Genomic DNA, 15,001 nt, shown 5'->3' with positions numbered 1-15,001 from the left:
ACAATAATATGGATAATGGTTAATTGAAATTTGCTTAAAAGATTTGTTTGTAATTACAAACAAATTGGGGAAGGAAATAGCATGACTGGTTAAAGCATTTGTATGTCCCACATCGGATAGAACATAAAAAAATCAAGTTTATATAACAATCTAACAGGCTTGATTGTTTGCTGAGTTGGGTGGCGCCAACTTGTGACCCAAGTGGGAGAACCAAAGTGATGGAACGTGGCTACGGCTTGTTTGGCTGGTCTGTTAGCTGCAATATGCTGGCCTGCCCGCTCCAAGCTGAGAGTTGTGCCACGGGACATGGGCGAAGGTCTATGTCTCTTGGTCCTTAGACGAGAGGGAACTGCGTGAGGCTGGTTTCACAGAGCAGCGAATACCTCTGGCTCCCAACAGTGGAGGGACCACAGGCTGCTGCACTTCCAGACCACTAAGCCCGGTGAACCTAGCCTTTGAACCATTACTTTTTTGTGCTCAATTTTCTAGACCACTAAGCCCGGTGAACCTAGCCTTTGAACCATTACTTTTTTGTGCTCAATTTTTGCTCGTTAAGGAAAGAATACTTTTTTGTGCTCAATTTTTGCTCGTTAAGGAAAGAAAACATTAATTGCCACCCGATTTTTAAGTCTGTAATCTCTATTCAATCCATTTATTTGTTAAAAATTTAATTAAATAGCAAGCACGGTTGTTAGAGTTGTGATAATATATGTTTACAAATGTGGAGGGACCACAGGCTGCTGCACTTCCAGACCACTAAGCCCGGTGAGCCTAGCCTTTGAACCATTACTTTTTTGTGCTCAATTTTTGCTCGTTAAGGAAAGGAAACATTAATGGCACCCGATTTTTAAGTCTATAATCTCTATTCAATCCATTTATTTGTTGAAAATTTAATTAAATAGCAAGCACGGTTGTTAGAGTTGTGATAATATATGTTTACAAATAAAAGATTATGGTCTTTTTTTTTGTGGTGAGATTATGATCAACTGCAAATAATTATATTTTTTTGAGAAAAATTAATTATTTTTCCCCCAAAAAAAAGTAATTATATTTAGTTCATGAAGTAAAACGATATTGTAATTTGTCACCTCCATATTTATTATCCTTATTTTTTTTAATTTATGGAGAGATACATTGCATATTGTGCATTGGCTTGACAAAGCCACATTTTATCACATTGGATGAGAAGGATCTCAAAATCGTTATGCATTTTTAGTTTTTTCAAGTTCAATATGTTTAACTCCTACAATATTATATAGTCTAAAAATCAAAGAAAATAAAATTGTATGAGAATAAATTCAAAATCTTGAAATGTTACAGGGATTATAAAAAGCTTCAAGAGTTTTTCTTTAAGAACTAATTTATGCTAAAGCAGTTGTGATCAAAGCATTTTGCATCTTTTACGACTCTTATTTGGTTAGTTGAAAGTCCTAAAACCACATGGAATCAAAATCTTTGAGATAGGTTGAATTTCGTGCACATGCTACGACATCTTGTGACGTGGGTGAATTCTATATGTTTTGCAAGACTTAAACCGCCGTGAATTAGTTCAATTCTCTCTTTAGTGCTAACAATTCAACTATATTCAAAAAATAACTCAGTACCATTCGAATGTGTTTAGAAAATTAGCAGCCTTATAGTTAGTCGCACATAATAATTCAATACCTTATATATGTGTTCATAAAGTTGTATTTTGATTATAAAAAACAATTGATGATATGTATGGCAGTTCGATGAAGTTTTTTGATCAAGAGGGAGATCCTCTAGAAGGACTAAGAAAGATGATGGGTCGATGGCTATGAAATAACTATTCAATTGATTCCATTAACAATGTATTTATGTATCATAAAGATTTCTTCTATTTTTGATGTACCTGTTTTTCCTTTGGAAGATGGCATTGCTTGCCATGTCTTACCCAAACTTAGCACTGGAACGTTGTCAAAGTATGAGAGTTGTTATGGTTTATCTTATTAAACACAATTATGGTATATGATGACGGAAGTAGGATATATAACGAAGCATTGAGGCATTCTATATTTATAGAGCGTTACTCAAATTGAAAGTAAATTATATTGTGAATATGAATACATTTGTATTCTGCACTGGTTGTAAAACTTATTATAAGAGTTGAAGGAAAGGAACAGAAGAACACAATAATATGGATAATGGTTAATTGAAATTTGCTTAAAAGATTTGTTTGTAATTACAAACAAATTGGGGAAGGAAATAGCATGACTGGTTAAAGCATTTGTATGTCCCAAATCAGATAGAACATAAAAAAATCAAGTTTATATAACAATCTAACAGGCTTGATTGTTTGCTGAGTTGGGTGGCGCCAACTTGTGACCCAAGTGGGAGAACCAAAGTGATGGAACGTGGCTACGGCTTGTTTGGCTGGTCTGTTAGCTGCAATATGCTGGCCTGCCCGCTCCAAGCTGAGAGTTGTGCCACGGGACATGGGCGAAGGTCTATGTCTCTTGGTCCTTAGACGAGAGGGAACTGCGTGAGGCTGGTTTCACAGAGCAGCGAATACCTCTGGCTCCCAACAGTGGAGGGACCACAGGCTGCTGCATTTCCAGACCACTAAGCCCGGTGAACCTAGCCTTTGAACCATTACTTTTTTGTGCTCAATTTTCCAGACCACTAAGCCCGGTGAACCTAGCCTTTGAACCATTACTTTTTTGTGTCAATTTTTGCTCGTTAAGGAAAGAATACTTTTTTGTGCTCAATTTTTGCTCGTTAAGGAAAGAAAACATTAATTGCCACCCGATTTTTAAGTCTGTAATCTCTATTCAATCCATTTATTTGTTAAAAATTTAATTAAATAGCAAGCACGATTGTTAGAGTTGTGATAATATATGTTTACAAATGTGGAGGGACCACAGTCTGCTGCACTTCCAGACCACTAAGCCCGGTGAGCCTAGCCTTTGAACCATTACTTTTTTGTGCTCAATTTTTGCTCGTTAAGGAAAGAAAACATTAATGGAACCCGATTTTTAAGTCTATAATCTCTATTCAATCCATTTATTTGTTGAAAATTTAATTAAATAGCAAGCACGGTTGTTAGAGTTGTGATAATATATGTTTACAAATAAAAGATTATGGTCTTTTTTTGTGGTGAGATTATGATCAACTGCAAATAATTATATTTTTTTGAGAAAAATTAATTATTTTTCCCCCAAAAAAAAGTAATTATATTTAGTTCATGAAGTAAAACGATATTGTAATTTGTCACCTCCATATTTATTATCCTTATTTTTTTTTAATTTATGGAGAGATACATTGCATATTGTGCATTGGCTTGACAAAGCCACATTTTATCACATTGGAAGAGAAGGATCTCAAAATCGTTATGCATTTTTAGTTTTTTCAAGTTCAATATGTTTAACTCCTACAATATTATATAGTCTAAAAATCAAAGAAAATAAAATTGTATGAGAATAAATTCAAAATCCTGAAATGTTACAGGGATTATAAAAAGCTTCAAGAGTTTTTCTTTAAGAACTAATTTATGCTAAAGCAGTTGTGATCAAAGCATTTTGCATCTTTTACGACTCTTATTTGGTTAGTTGAAAGTCCTAAAACCACATGGTATCAAAATCTTTGAGATAGGTTGAATTTCGTGCACATGCTACGACATCTTGTGACGTGGGTGAATTCTATATGTTTTGCAAGACTTAAACCGCCGTGAATTAGTTCAATTCTCTCTTTAGTGCTAACAATTCAACTATATTCAAAAAATAACTCAGTACCATTCGAATGTGTTTAGAAAATTAGCAGCCTTATAGTTAGTCGCACATAATAATTCAATACCTTATATATGTGTTCATAAAGTTGTATTTTGATTATAAAAAACAATTGATGATATGTATGGCAGTTCGATGAAGTTTTTTGATCAAGAGGGAGATCCTCTAGAAGGACTAAGAAAGATGATGGGTCGAAGGCTATGAAATAACTATTCAATTGATTCCATTAACAATGTATTTATGTATCATAAAGATTTCTTCTATTTTTGATGTACCTGTTTTTCCTTTGGAAGATGGCATTGCTTGCCATGTCTTACCCAAACTTAGCACTGGAACGTTGTCAAAGTATGAGAGTTGTTATGGTTTATCTTATTAAACACAATTATGGTATATGATGACGGAAGTAGGATATATAACGAAGCATTGAGGCATTCTATATTTATAGAGCGTTACTCAAATTGAAAGTAAATTATATTGTGAATATGAATACATTTGTATTCTGCACTGGTTGTAAAACTTATTATAAGAGTAGAAGGAAAGGAACAGAAGAACACAATAATATGGATAATGGTTAATTGAAATTTGCTTAAAAGATTGTTTGTAATTACAAACAAATTGGGGAAGGAAATAGCATGACTGGTGAAAGCATTTGTATGTCCCACATCGGATAGAACATAAAAAAATCAAGTTTATATAACAATCTAACAGGCTTGATTGTTTGCTGAGTTGGGTGGCGCCAACTTGTGACCCAAGTGGGAGAACCAAAGTGATGGAACGTGGCTACGGCTTGTTTGGCTGGTCTGTTAGCTGCAATATGCTGGCCTGCCCGCTCCAAGCTGAGAGTTGTGCCACGGGACATGGGCGAAGGTCTATGTCTCTTGGTCCTTAGACGAGAGGGAACTGCGTGAGACTGGTTTCACAGAGCAGCGAATACCTCTGGCTCCCAACAGTGGAGGGACCACAGGCTGCTGCATTTCCAGACCACTAAGCCCGGTGAACCTAGCCTTTGAACCATTACTTTTTTGTGCTCAATTTTCCAGACCACTAAGCCCGGTGAACCTAGCCTTTGAACCATTACTTTTTTGTGCTCAATTTTTGCTCGTTAAGGAAAGAATACTTTTTTGTGCTCAATTTTTGCTCGTTAAGGAAAGAAAACATTAATTGCCACCCGATTTTTAAGTCTGTAATCACTATTCAATCCATTTATTTGTTAAAAATTTAATTAAATAGCAAGCACGGTTGTTAGAGTTGTGATAATATATGTTTACAAATGTGGAGGGACCACAGGCTGCTGCACTTCCAGACCACTAAGCCCGGTGAGCCTAGCCTTTGAACCATTACTTTTTAGTGCTCAATTTTTGCTCGTTAAGGAAAGAAAACATTAATGGAACCCGATTTTTAAGTCTATAATCTCTACTCAATCCATTTATTTGTTGAAAATTTAATTAAATAGCAAGCACGGTTGTTAGAGTTGTGATAATATATGTTTACAAATAAAAGATTATGGTCTTTTTTTGTGGTGAGATTATGATCAACTGCAAATAATTATATTTTTTTGAGAAAAATTAATTATTTTTCCCCCAAAAAAAAGTAATTATATTTAGTTCATGAAGTAAAACGATATTGTAATTTGTCACCTCCATATTTATTATCCTTATTTTTTTTTAATTTATGGAGAGATACATTGCATATTGTGCATTGGCTTGACAAAGCCACATTTTATCACATTGGATGAGAAGGATCTCAAAATCGTTATGCATTTTTAGTTTTTTCAAGTTCAATATGTTTAACTCCTACAATATTATATAGTCTAAAAATCAAAGAAAATAAAATTGTATGAGAATAAATTCAAAATCCTGAAATGTTACAGGGATTATAAAAAGCTTCAAGAGTTTTTCTTTAAGAACTAATTTATGCTAAAGCAGTTGTGATCAAAGCATTTTGCATCTTTTACGACTCTTATTTGGTTAGTTGAAAGTCCTAAAACCACATGGTATCAAAATCTTTGAGATAGGTTGAATTTCGTGCACATGCTACGACATCTTGTGACGTGGGTGAATTCTATATGTTTTGCAAGACTTAAACCGCCGTGAATTAGTTCAATTCTCTCTTTAGTGCTAACAATTCAACTATATTCAAAAAATAACTCAGTACCATTCGAATGTGTTTAGAAAATTAGCAGCCTTATAGTTAGTCGCACATAATAATTCAATACCTTATATATGTGTTCATAAAGTTGTATTTTGATTATAAAAAACAATTGATGATATGTATGGCAGTTCGATGAAGTTTTTTGATCAAGAGGGAGATCCTCTAGAAGGACTAAGAAAGATGATGGGTCGAAGGCTATGAAATAACTATTCAATTGATTCCATTAACAATGTATTTATGTATCATAAAGATTTCTTCTATTTTTGATGTACCTGTTTTTCCTTTGGAAGATGGCATTGCTTGCCATGTCTTACCCAAACTTAGCACTGGAACGTTGTCAAAGTATGAGAGTTGTTATGGTTTATCTTATTAAACACAATTATGGTATATGATGACGGAAGTAGGATATATAACGAAGCATTGAGGCATTCTATATTTATAGAGCGTTACTCAAATTGAAAGTAAATTATATTGTGAATATGAATACATTTGTATTCTGCACTGGTTGTAAAACTTATTATAAGAGTAGAAGGAAAGGAACAGAAGAACACAATAATATGGATAATGGTTAATTGAAATTTGCTTAAAAGATTGTTTGTAATTACAAACAAATTGGGGAAGGAAATAGCATGACTGGTGAAAGCATTTGTATGTCCCACATCGGATAGAACATAAAAAAATCAAGTTTATATAACAATCTAACAGGCTTGATTGTTTGCTGAGTTGGGTGGCGCCAACTTGTGACCCAAGTGGGAGAACCAAAGTGATGGAACGTGGCTACGGCTTGTTTGGCTGGTCTGTTAGCTGCAATATGCTGGCCTGCCCGCTCCAAGCTGAGAGTTGTGCCACGGGACATGGGCGAAGGTCTATGTCTCTTGGTCCTTAGACGAGAGGGAACTGCGTGAGACTGGTTTCACAGAGCAGCGAATACCTCTGGCTCCCAACAGTGGAGGGACCACAGGCTGCTGCATTTCCAGACCACTAAGCCCGGTGAACCTAGCCTTTGAACCATTACTTTTTTGTGCTCAATTTTCCAGACCACTAAGCCCGGTGAACCTAGCCTTTGAACCATTACTTTTTTGTGCTCAATTTTTGCTCGTTAAGGAAAGAATACTTTTTTGTGCTCAATTTTTGCTCGTTAAGGAAAGAAAACATTAATTGCCACCCGATTTTTAAGTCTGTAATCACTATTCAATCCATTTATTTGTTAAAAATTTAATTAAATAGCAAGCACGGTTGTTAGAGTTGTGATAATATATGTTTACAAATGTGGAGGGACCACAGGCTGCTGCACTTCCAGACCACTAAGCCCGGTGAGCCTAGCCTTTGAACCATTACTTTTTAGTGCTCAATTTTTGCTCGTTAAGGAAAGAAAACATTAATGGAACCCGATTTTTAAGTCTATAATCTCTACTCAATCCATTTATTTGTTGAAAATTTAATTAAATAGCAAGCACGGTTGTTAGAGTTGTGATAATATATGTTTACAAATAAAAGATTATGGTCTTTTTTTGTGGTGAGATTATGATCAACTGCAAATAATTATATTTTTTTGAGAAAAATTAATTATTTTTCCCCCAAAAAAAAGTAATTATATTTAGTTCATGAAGTAAAACGATATTGTAATTTGTCACCTCCATATTTATTATCCTTATTTTTTTTTAATTTATGGAGAGATACATTGCATATTGTGCATTGGCTTGACAAAGCCACATTTTATCACATTGGATGAGAAGGATCTCAAAATCGTTATGCATTTTTAGTTTTTTCAAGTTCAATATGTTTAACTCCTACAATATTATATAGTCTAAAAATCAAAGAAAATAAAATTGTATGAGAATAAATTCAAAATCCTGAAATGTTACAGGGATTATAAAAAGCTTCAAGAGTTTTTCTTTAAGAACTAATTTATGCTAAAGCAGTTGTGATCAAAGCATTTTGCATCTTTTACGACTCTTATTTGGTTAGTTGAAAGTCCTAAAACCACATGGTATCAAAATCTTTGAGATAGGTTGAATTTCGTGCACACGCTACGACATCTTGTGACGTGGGTGAATTCTATATGTTTTGCAAGACTTAAACCGCCGTGAATTAGTTCAATTCTCTCTTTAGTGCTAACAATTCAACTATATTCGAAAAATAATTCAGTACCATTCGAATGTGTTTAGAAAATTAGCAGCCTTATAGTTAGACGCACATAATAATTCAATACCTTATATATGTGTTCATAAAGTTGTATTTTGAATTATAAAAAACAATTGATGATATGTATGGCAGTTCGATGAAGTTTTTTGATCAAGAGGGAGATCCTCTAGAAGGTCTAAGAAAGATGATGGGTCGAAGGCTATGAAATAACTATTCAATAGATTCCATTAACAATGTATTTTTGTATCATAAAGATTTCTTCTATTTTTGATGTACCTGTTTTTCCTTTGGAAGATGGCATTGCTTGCCATGTCTTACCCAAACTTAGCACTGGAACGTTGTCAAAGTATGAGAGTTGTTATGGTTTATCTTATTAAACACAATTATGGTATATGATGACGGAAGTAGGATATATAACGAAGCATTGAGGCATTCTATATTTATAGAGCGTTACTCAAATTGAAAGTAAATTATATTATGAATATGAATACATTTGTATTCTGCACTGGTTGTAAAACTTATTATAAGAGTAGAAGGAAAGGAACAGAAGAACACAATAATATGGATAATGGTTAATTGAAATTTTCTTAAAAGATTTGTTTGTAATTACAAACAAATTGGGGAAGGAAATAGCATGACTGGTCAAAGCATTTGTATGTCCCACATCGGATAGAACATAAAAAAATCAAGTTTATATAACAATCTAACAGGCTTGATTGTTTGCTGAGTTGGGTGGCGCCAACTTGTGACCCTAGTGGGAGCACCAAAGTGATGGAACGTGGCTACGGCTTGTTTGGCTGGTCTGTTAGCTGCAATATGCTGGCCTGCCCGCTCCAAGCTGAGAGTTGTGCCACGGGACATGGGCGAAGGTCTATGTCTCTTGGTCCTTAGACGAGAGGGAACTGCGTGAGGCTGGTTTCACAGAGCAGCGAATACCTCTGGCTCCCAACAGTGGAGGGACCACAGGCTGCTGCACTTCCAGACCACTAAGCCCGATGAACCTAGCCTTTGAACCATTACTTTTTTGTGCTCAATTTTCCAGACCACTAAGCCCGGTGAACCTAGCCTTTGAACCATTACTTTTTTGTGCTCAATTTTTGCTCGTTAAGGAAAGAATACTTTTTTGTGCTCAATTTTTGCTCGTTAAGGAAAGAAAACATTAATTGCCACCCGATTTTTAAGTCTGTAATCTCTATTCAATCCATTTATTTGTTAAAAATTTAATTAAATAGCAAGCACGGTTGTTAGAGTTGTGATAATATATGTTTACAAATGTGGAGGGACCACAGGCTCCTGCACTTCCAGACCACTAAGCCCGGTGAGCCTAGCCTTTGAACCATTACTTTTTAGTGCTCAATTTTTGCTCGTTAAGGAAAGAAAACATTAATGGAACCCGATTTTTAAGTCTATAATCTCTATTCAATCCATTTATTTGTTGAAAATTTAATTAAATAGCAAGCACGGTTGTTAGAGTTGTGATAATATATGTTTACAAATAAAAGATTATGGTCTTTTTTTGTGGTGAGATTATGATCAACTGCAAATAATTATATTTTTTTGAGAAAAATTAATTATTTTTCCCCCAAAAAAAAGTAATTATATTTAGTTCATGAAGTAAAACGATATTGTAATTTGTCACCTCCATATTTATTATCCTTATTTTTTTTTAATTTATGGAGAGATACATTGCATATTGTGCATTGGCTTGACAAAGCCACATTTTATCACATTGGATGAGAAGGATCTCAAAATCGTTATGCATTTTTAGTTTTTTCAAGTTCAATATGTTTAACTCCTACAATATTATATAGTCTAAAAATCAAAGAAAATAAAATTGTATGAGAATAAATTCAAAATCCTGAAATGTTACAGGGATTATAAAAAGCTTCAAGAGTTTTTCTTTAAGAACTAATTTATGCTAAAGCAGTTGTGATCAAAGCATTTTGCATCTTTTACGACTCTTATTTGGTTAGTTGAAAGTCCTAAAACCACATGGTATCAAAATCTTTGAGATAGGTTGAATTTCGTGCACATGCTACGACATCTTGTGACGTGGGTGAATTCTATATGTTTTGCAAGACTTAAACCGCCGTGAATTAGTTCAATTCTCTCTTTAGTGATAACAATTCAACTATATTCGAAAAATAATTCAGTACCATTCGAATGTGTTTAGAAAATTAGCAGCCTTATAGTTAGACGCACATAATAATTCAATACCTTATATATGTGTTCATAAAGTTGTATTTTGATTATAAAAAACAATTGATGATATGTATGGCAGTTCGATGAAGTTTTTTGATCAAGAGGGAGATCCTCTAGAAGGTCTAAGAAAGATGATGGGTCGAAGGCTATGAAATAACTATTCAATTGATTCCATTAACAATGTATTTTTGTATCATAAAGATTTCTTCTATTTTTGATGTACCTGTTTTTCCTTTGGAAGATGGCATTGCTTGCCATGTCTTACCCAAACTTAGCACTGGAACGTTGTCAAAGTATGAGAGTTGTTATGGTTTATCTTATTAAACACAATTATGGTATATGATGACGGAAGTAGGATATATAACGAAGCATTGAGGCATTCTATATTTATAGAGCGTTACTCAAATTGAAAGTAAATTATATTATGAATATGAATACATTTGTATTCTGCACTGGTTGTAAAACTTATTATAAGAGTAGAAGGAAAGGAACAGAAGAACACAATAATATGGATAATGGTTAATTGAAATTTTCTTAAAAGATTTGTTTGTAATTACAAACAAATTGGGGAAGGAAATAGCATGACTGGTCAAAGCATTTGTATGTCCCACATCGGATAGAACATAAAAAAATCAAGTTTATATAACAATCTAACAGGCTTGATTGTTTGCTGAGTTGGGTGGCGCCAACTTGTGACCCTAGTGGGAGCACCAAAGTGATGGAACGTGGCTACGGCTTGTTTGGCTGGTCTGTTAGCTGCAATATGCTGGCCTGCCCGCTCCAACCTGAGAGTTGTGCCACGGGACATGGGCGAAGGTCTATGTCTCTTGGTCCTTAGACGAGAGGGAACTGCGTGAGGCTGGTTTCACAGAGCAGCGAATACCTCTGGCTCCCAACAGTGGAGGGACCACAGGCTGCTGCACTTCCAGACCACTAAGCCCGGTGAACCTAGCCTTTGAACCATTACTTTTTTGTGCTCAATTTTCCAGACCACTAAGCCCGGTGAACCTAGCCTTTGAACCATTACTTTTTTGTGCTCAATTTTTGCTCGTTAAGGAAAGAATACTTTTTTGTGCTCAATTTTTGCTCGTTAAGGAAAGAAAACATTAATTGCCACCCGATTTTTAAGTCTGTAATCTCTATTCAATCCATTTATTTGTTAAAAATTTAATTAAATAGCAAGCACGGTTGTTAGAGTTGTGATAATATATGTTTACAAATGTGGAGGGACCACAGGCTCCTGCACTTCCAGACCACTAAGCCCGGTGAGCCTAGCCTTTGAACCATTACTTTTTAGTGCTCAATTTTTGCTCGTTAAGGAAAGAAAACATTAATGGAACCCGATTTTTAAGTCTATAATCTCTATTCAATCCATTTATTTGTTGAAAATTTAATTAAATAGCAAGCACGGTTGTTAGAGTTGTGATAATATATGTTTACAAATAAAAGATTATGGTCTTTTTTTGTGGTGAGATTATGATCAACTGCAAATAATTATATTTTTTTGAGAAAAATTAATTATTTTTCCCCCAAAAAAAAGTAATTATATTTAGTTCATGAAGTAAAACAATATTGTAATTTGTCACCTCCATATTTATTATCCTTATTTTTTTTTAATTTATGGAGAGATACATTGCATATTGTGCATTGGCTTGACAAAGCCACATTTTATCACATTGGATGAGAAGGATCTCAAAATCGTTATGCATTTTTAGTTTTTTCAAGTTCAATATGTTTAACTCCTACAATATTATATAGTCTAAAAATCAAAGAAAATAAAATTGTATGAGAATAAATTCAAAATCCTGAAATGTTACAGGGATTATAAAAAGCTTCAAGAGTTTTTCTTTAAGAACTAATTTATGCTAAAGCAGTTGTGATCAAAGCATTTTGCATCTTTTACGACTCTTATTTGGTTAGTTGAAAGTCCTAAAACCACATGGTATCAAAATCTTTGAGATAGGTTGAATTTCGTGCACATGCTACGACATCTTGTGACGTGGGTGAATTCTATATGTTTTGCAAGACTTAAACCGCCGTGAATTAGTTCAATTCTCTCTTTAGTGCTAACAATTCAACTATATTCAAAAAATAACTCAGTACCATTCGAATGTGTTTAGAAAATTAGCAGCCTTATAGTTAGACGCACATAATAATTCAATACCTTATATATGTGTTCATAAAGTTGTATTTTGATTATAAAAAACAATTGATGATATGTATGGCAGTTCGATGAAGTTTTTTGATCAAGAGGGAGATCCTCTAGAAGGTCTAAGAAAGATGATGGGTCGAAGGCTATGAAATAACTATTCAATTGATTCCATTAACAATGTATTTTTGTATCATAAAGATTTCTTCTATTTTTGATGTACCTGTTTTTCCTTTGGAAGATGGCATTGCTTGCCATGTCTTACCCAAACTTAGCACTGGAACGTTGTCAAAGTATGAGAGTTGTTATGGTTTATCTTATTAAACACAATTATGGTATATGATGACGGAAGTAGGATATATAACGAAGCATTGAGGCATTATATATTTATAGAGCGTTACTCAAATTGAAAGTAAATTATATTATGAATATGAATACATTTGTATTCTGCACTGGTTGTAAAACTTATTATAAGAGTAGAAGGAAAGGAACAGAAGAACACAATAATATGGATAATGGTTAATTGAAATTTTCTTAAAAGATTTGTTTGTAATTACAAACAAATTGGGGAAGGAAATAGCATGACTGGTCAAAGCATTTGTATGTCCCACATCGGATAGAACATAAAAAAATCAAGTTTATATAACAATCTAACAGGCTTGATTGTTTGCTGAGTTGGGTGGCGCCAACTTGTGACCCTAGTGGGAGCACCAAAGTGATGGAACGTGGCTACGGCTTGTTTGGCTGGTCTGTTAGCTGCAATATGCTGGCCTGCCCGCTCCAACCTGAGAGTTGTGCCACGGGACATGGGCGAAGGTCTATGTCTCTTGGTCCTTAGACGAGAGGGAACTGCGTGAGGCTGGTTTCACAGAGCAGCGAATACCTCTGGCTCCCAACAGTGGAGGGACCACAGGCTGCTGCACTTCCAGACCACTAAGCCCGGTGAACCTAGCCTTTGAACCATTACTTTTTCGTGCTCAATTTTCCAGACCGCTAAGCCCGGTGAACCTAGCCTTTGAACCATTACTTTTTTGTGCTCAATTTTTGCTCGTTAAGGAAAGAATACTTTTTTGTGCTCAATTTTTGCTCGTTAAGGAAAGAAAACATTAATTGCCACCCGATTTTTAAGTCTGTAATCTCTATTCAATCCATTTATTTGTTAAAAATTTAATTAAATAGCAAGCACGGTTGTTAGAGTTGTGATAATATATGTTTACAAATGTGGAGGGACCACAGGCTGCTGCACTTCCAGACCACTAAGCCCGGTGAGCCTAGCCTTTGAACCATTACTTTTTAGTGCTCAATTTTTGCTCGTTAAGGAAAGAAAACATTAATGGAACCCGATTTTTAAGTCTATAATCTCTATTCAATCCATTTATTTGTTGAAAATTTAATTAAATAGCAAGCACGGTTGTTAGAGTTGTGATAATATATGTTTACAAATAAAAGATTATGGTCTTTTTTTGTGGTGAGATTATGATCAACTGCAAATAATTATATTTTTTTGAGAAAAATTAATTATTTTTCCCCCAAAAAAAAGTAATTATATTTAGTTCATGAAGTAAAACGATATTGTAATTTGTCACCTCCATATTTATTATCCTTATTTTTTTTTAATTTATGGAGAGATACATTGCATATTGTGCATTGGCTTGACAAAGCCACATTTTATCACATTGGATGAGAAGGATCTCAAAATCGTTATGCATTTTTAGTTTTTTCAAGTTCAATATGTTTAACTCCTACAATATTATATAGTCTAAAAATCAAAGAAAATAAAATTGTATGAGAATAAATTCAAAATCCTGAAATGTTACAGGGATTATAAAAAGCTTCAAGAGTTTTTCTTTAAGAACTAATTTATGCTAAAGCAGTTGTGATCAAAGCATTTTGCATCTTTTACGACTCTTATTTGGTTAGTTGAAAGTCCTAAAACCAAATGGTATCAAAATCTTTGAGATAGGTTGAATTTCGTGCACATGCTACGAAATCTTGTGACGTGGGTGAATTCTATATGTTTTGCAAGACTTAAACCGCCGTGAATTAGTTCAATTCTCTCTTTAGTGCTAACAATTAAACTATATTCAAAAAATAACTCAGTACCATTCGAATGTGTTTAGAAAATTAGCAGCCTTATAGTTAGTCGCACATAATAATTCAATACCTTATATATGTGTTCATAAAGTTGTATTTTGATTATAAAAAACAATTGATGATATGTATGGCAGTTCGATGAAGTTTTTTGATCAAGAGGGAGATCCTCTAGAAGGACTAATAAAGATGATGGGTCGAAGGCTATGAAATAACTATTCAATTGATTCCATTAACAATGTATTTATGTATCATAAAGATTTCTTCTATTTTTGATGTACCTGTTTTTCCTTTGGAAGATGGCATTGCTTGCCATGTCTTACCCAAACTTAGCACTGGAACGTTGTCAAAGTATGAGAGTTGTTATGGTTTATCTTATTAAACACAATTATGGTATATGATGACGGTAGTAGGATATATAACGAAGCATTGAGGCATTCTATATTTATAGAGTGTTACTCAAATTGAAAGTAAATTATATTGTTAATATGAATACATTTGTATTCTACACTGGTTG

General features: G+C 34.1%; 7 non-coding genes across 7 annotated transcripts; all 7 read left to right on the top strand.

The window, feature by feature from the left end:
* The first annotated feature begins 169 nt into the window (after positions 1 to 169).
* LOC146954037 (signal recognition particle RNA) lies at positions 170 to 471 on the top strand. The gene has a single exon (XR_015025336.1).
* Positions 472 to 2,319: 1,848 nt separating this feature from the next.
* On the top strand, positions 2,320 to 2,621 carry LOC146954036 (signal recognition particle RNA). The gene has a single exon (XR_015025334.1).
* A 1,845-nt stretch (positions 2,622 to 4,466) lies between these two features.
* On the top strand, positions 4,467 to 4,768 carry LOC146954035 (signal recognition particle RNA). Its single transcript, XR_015025342.1, has one exon.
* Positions 4,769 to 6,614: 1,846 nt separating this feature from the next.
* LOC146954034 (signal recognition particle RNA) lies at positions 6,615 to 6,916 on the top strand. The gene has a single exon (XR_015025341.1).
* Positions 6,917 to 8,764: 1,848 nt separating this feature from the next.
* Positions 8,765 to 9,066, top strand: LOC146954033 (signal recognition particle RNA). Its single transcript, XR_015025300.1, has one exon.
* Positions 9,067 to 10,913: 1,847 nt separating this feature from the next.
* LOC146954032 (signal recognition particle RNA) lies at positions 10,914 to 11,215 on the top strand. The gene has a single exon (XR_015025032.1).
* Positions 11,216 to 13,062: 1,847 nt separating this feature from the next.
* Positions 13,063 to 13,364, top strand: LOC146954031 (signal recognition particle RNA). The gene has a single exon (XR_015025031.1).
* The last annotated feature ends 1,637 nt before the right edge of the window (positions 13,365 to 15,001 follow it).

This window comes from Medicago sativa, chromosome 1, assembly GCF_051527215.1.
Source record: "Medicago sativa cultivar Bolivia chromosome 1, Bolivia_mono, whole genome shotgun sequence".
Lineage (NCBI taxonomy): Eukaryota > Viridiplantae > Streptophyta > Magnoliopsida > Fabales > Fabaceae > Medicago > Medicago sativa.
Note: the sequence above shows the minus strand (reverse complement) of the source record. Positions and strands in the feature narration are given on the sequence as shown.